At 44.7% G+C, this 5,083-nt stretch overlaps 1 pseudogene; it reads right to left on the minus strand.

The window, feature by feature from the left end:
• Positions 1 to 3,544: 3,544 nt before the first annotated feature.
• On the minus strand, positions 3,545 to 3,662 carry LOC126207779 (5S ribosomal RNA; annotated as a pseudogene).
• Between the last annotated feature and the right edge of the window lie 1,421 nt (positions 3,663 to 5,083).

The following is a 5,083-nucleotide window of genomic DNA, read 5'->3' on the forward strand; positions in this document are numbered from 1 at the left end:
AAAATATTCTCGTGCACAGGAGTCAGTTTCACATATAGCGAGGAAACTCGCCAAAAAAATTAATTTTAACAGGTAAAAGAATGAACGACTCGTCACGCCTGCGACAGAAAACGATATAGATTCAAAAAAGGCATGCCATATTTTACGGACTATAAGACGCACTTTTTTTTCTTCGAAAAATTGCCTCCAAAATTGAAATGCTTTTACACTCGAAATTAATATAAAAATATCCAGTGTTTGATTTAAAATTCCAGTCAGTCTTAGAAATGGCCATAGATGCCGCGGGAAACGTATCTATATGGCAGCATTGGATTCAGTTGGCAGCAGCAGTACACCGATGCGACGAACATTATTTTTGTTAATACCTAGTATCGTAGTGGAAAAAAATAAAAGGTATTCATATGATGCGGGCTTTAAATTGAAAGTAATAGCACATGCAGAAGAACAGCTAAGCAGCACTTCGGCCCTCCATCAACAGAAAAAAGCCATTCGCAATTGGCGGGCTCGTAAAGAACTGAAAAATATGGGGAAAACGAAATGTGCATAATAGCCAAAACTAGAAGATGACGTACTGAAATAGTTTCAAGGACACTGTCAAAATGTTGCTGGAATTAATACAAAAATGACTGAAATACAAGCTCACAAGCTAGCGCTACAGTGGAACTAAACAGACTTTAAGGGTGGAATTGCTGGTGCTATAGGTTTATGAAGTGTCATGGAATTAGCATGCGAACCAAACCCAAAATACCTCCGAAAATGCCACAAGAGTATGAAGAGAATTATAATCTATCCATCGCTTTATTATTCAACATCGGAAGACGACCAGTGTGGAACTAAGCCAAACAGCGCATGTGGACGAAACTCCGCTGACTTTGGGTGTGCCGAATAACATAACAGTTGCCATGAAAGGTGCTAAAACTGCAACTATAAAAACAAGTGAACATGGAAAATTCACTACGCTGTTGTCCTTTCATGTTTTGCTGAAAGTACCAAACGTATTCCAATTATCATTTTCGAACGCAAAACAACGGCAAAACCTTCTGAAATATCGCCAGGCGTTGCCGTACACGTACATAACAAGGGTTGGATGGACGACGCTGCTATGAAATTATGGATGAACGGTGTGGGAGACAAGGAAAGCTGCTTTACTGAAGAAGAGTTCTCCTCTTGTGCTACATCAGTTTAGTAGTCTTTTGCAAACTTCTGTGAGATAGAAACTGAGACAGAGAAATACAAAGCTCGTTAATCCGAGAATTTACTTCACTATTGTAACCTCTTAATGTCTCGATAAATAAACCATTTAAAATGTATACACGAGAGAAATGGAACAAATGGATGATGGACGAAACCCACATGAATTCACACCGAAGGGAGTTTTAAAACGACCTACAATCAGACAAAGTTGTTAGTGGTTAAAACAGTGGTGGTCCAGAGTAAGAGAAAACATTATTGTTATATCTTTCAAGAAGTGCGGCATAAGTAACGTTCTCGATGGCGGTGAAGAACATCTTATATATGAAGAGGACAACGATAACGACGAATAGGAAGAGGAAGAAGAAGAAAGTTCAGATGACGATTTTCAAGGATTTTAAAGGTCAGTTTGGTTTTATAAACTAAGAATTTTTTTAGTCTGGCTTTACAATCTAATAACAAAAATGGTAAAAATGTTATTTCTTTAAAAACTCTTTAAAAATTAAGTGCTTCTTATACTCCATAGCCTCTTATTGTCCTTCATATACCTACATTTAGTAAAAAGGAAGCATCACAATTTAAGCAGCCAGACGTAAGTTAGGTTCGTACACACCACACTGTGAATGATTAATACAAAAGTGGCCGAGGAGAATTGTTACTGTCCTACAGGCGTAAACATGATGGTGCTGAAGCCCTGTCAAACGTTTTCAGCTCGCTTTGCCGGGTGATAGTTTTGTTCTCTGAATTATATCCGAAACAATGATGGCTGCGTGCACCGCGCTTCGACGAGCCCTCTCTTGGAACGATGAAAAACCATACAAATGAAGAACCTGAGCGAAATTAAATTAAAGTGATATCGTAGCTACTTATCTGAAGGTAAATAACATTGGAATAAGTTAAAATCACACGAGTAATTCATTGGCGATTCTGTTGGGAATTTCAGTAGTGTAAACTCAGATGGAAGATGTAGAAAAACACGCCAAAATACGAGCTGTACCACTTTGCAGTTGTGCATACAAATGAAGAAACAGCGCTGAGTAAATATCCTGCTTTGCTTTTGGCCCTTTATGCCCACCCGCTTCACTCCACAGATAAGAAAGGCTGCCACGTACTGCAGAAAGGAATTGCGAGCAAACATATAGGCAAACGTACGTGACTTGAGAGCATTCACCCCTCGTCCGGAAAGCAGTGGTCTTTTTTCTGTAGATACCTATCAAGCAAACGTTGCAGAATCTCATTCGGGCTGAATACGAATGAAGCATGCAGATAGTAGTGATTCATTAAACAACTATACTACTAATTAAGCTCTGCATTTTATCGAAGTGATTACCATTCGCATTACCGAGCGAGGTGGCGTTGTCGTTAGCACACTGGACTCGTATTCTGGAGGACGACGTTTCAATCCCGCGTCGGGCCATCCTGATTTAGGTTTTCCGTGATTTCCCTAAATCGCTCCGGGCAAATGCCGGTATGGTTCCTTTGAAAGGGCACGACCGACTTTCTTCCCCGTCTTTCCCCAATCCGATGAGACTGTTCCGTGCATTTACCACTTGACATTGTAAAACGCTGGTGTTTTCAGTTGGCACTAGCAGAGATTTATTAGATCTTTGACTGTCACTCAAAATCAGCCGTTGCATTTGAACAAAGTACAGTCCTATCTACAAATCCAGCACATTCAAAACGCATCCCAGCCGAAGAATAATACTGACATCTCTAACATCCACAGTTGCGACTAGGATCAACACAGCACTGGCGAGAGGGAAGGAGGGGGAGAGATTGGATGGTTGGTTGATTTTGGTGAGGGGATCAAACAGTGAGATCATGGCTCCCACAGGATTAGGGAAGGATAGGGAAGGAAGTCGGCCGTGCATTTTTAAAGGAATCATACCGAAATTTGTTTGAAGCCATTTAGGGAAAGCACGAAAACCTAAATCAGGATGGCCGGATGAGAGTTTGAACCGTCGTCCTCCCGAATGCGAGTTCAGTGTGCTAACCACTGCCCCATATCGCTCGGTAGGGAGACAGGGGGAGAGAGAGGGAGGGAGAGAGAGAGAGAGAGAGAGAGAGAGAGAGAGAGAGAGAGAGAGAGAGAGAAATTTTTCTTAATTGTTACCTTCATCTGCCTCTCCGCACAATAAGAGGGGTCAATGGTAGCACTCCGTCTTGAGGCCTCGAGTCGCGTACCGGGACCATCCGACCGCCGTGTCATCCTCGGTGGAGGATGCGGATAGGAGGGGCGTGGGGTCAGTACACCGCTCTCCTGGTCCTAAGATGGTATTCTTGACCGAAGCCGCTACTATTCGGTCGAGTAGCTCCTCAATTGGCATCACGACGCTGAGTGCACCCCGAAAAACAGCAACAGCGCATGGCGGCCTGGATGGTCACCCATCCAAGTGCCGACTACGCCCGACAGCGCTTAACTTCGGTGATCTCACGGGAACCGGTGTATCCACTGCGGCAAGGCCGTTGCCACAGGGGTCAATGGTACCTCTTAAAACTTACATAATAGTGATTTACAAATACAAAAATATTGAAACATCGATGATCTATTTTATCTAGAAGATGCAGTGACGCTACTCAGTCTTTTAGCAAAAGCAGTAACAAGTGCTGAGAAAGTCGTCCTGAAGAACTTCATTAGCAGCTGCAGACAGTGTGACGACATGTGGATCAGAATAACATACATGAATGGGACTTTGAGACGACACAATCTTCCCTCAGTGGAAAGCTGCACTGCGAAGCTGTAATAACCGTAGCAGTGGGATCGATGTCACCACACCAGGGCAAGTCTTGTTATGGGTGACGTGGCCAGGTGCCAGATTTTGGTAAAACAAATGCGCCTCATACCTATATAAATGTTGTCTGAATTTTGGGTCAGAGGCACTTAATTTCGCTCGAGTCCAGCAACACAACCATGATACAAGTACCACACGGGACAGCGGGATGACTGGTCATCGCCATCAGCAGCTATGGGTTCGAGACCAGGCTGCGTCTGTCACCGCCAGCACTGAGTTCGCCAAGGCCCTTAGTGCCTCAGCGCCAGCCGCGGTCCTCCTCTGGCAGTGAGTCGAATTACACACACAGAAGTCTCCACGCGCCGCCACAGTGAATGCGTGCACGGCCGAGGCACCAAAGGTGCTATCGCCGACGGAGAAGTGGGGCGCCACTGACGTCACAACCTTGATCTACACTGTCACAAACTCGAGCTACAGAGGCCGTCGGCGATCCACAGGTCTACCAACGTTGGCATGGTGCCTACGCAACATCCTCTCACCACGGTGGAAGCCACCACCCGTAAGTCAGTGCCAGGCGCGGTCAACAGAGTGAGGCGTGTTTCGCCTCGCTGAGCTACGACAAAGCATAAATCAAAGTCGAAGAAAGCATTCTTTACTGTCAGCAGTGTTTCCACTGGGCCCTCTGGCCATCACGACGACCACTCGCCACCCTGAGGGAAACTGCACTATTCAAAGGTAAAAGCCCATTTTGGAGATGATTACGTAAATAAAACTGATGTATTCCACCGCTCCACAATGAATTTTCACTCTGCCGAGGAATGTACACTGATTTGAAACTTCCTGGCAGATTAAAACTGTGTACCAGGTCGGGACTGTAACCTAGAATCTTTGTCTTTCTTGGGCAGGTTATCTACTTTTTTTTCAGTTTGTTCGTGTGTGTTCGTTGTATTTGGTCTTAGTGGACGCCACGTGACAGCCATTGAAGTTCGTTGCTGATGCCTTCACTCCGTTTTTTTATTACAGCCAGCCCTCTGACCGAACGCGCTGAGCTACCGTGCCGGTTCCATTGAGCTATCCAAGCACGACGCACGTGAAAATTCATTCTGGAAACAATCCCCATCCCCCAGGTTGTGGGTAAGCCATGTCTCGACCGTATGCTT

The sequence above is a fragment of the Schistocerca nitens genome, chromosome 1 (genome assembly GCF_023898315.1).
Source record: "Schistocerca nitens isolate TAMUIC-IGC-003100 chromosome 1, iqSchNite1.1, whole genome shotgun sequence".
Taxonomy (NCBI): domain Eukaryota; kingdom Metazoa; phylum Arthropoda; class Insecta; order Orthoptera; family Acrididae; genus Schistocerca; species Schistocerca nitens.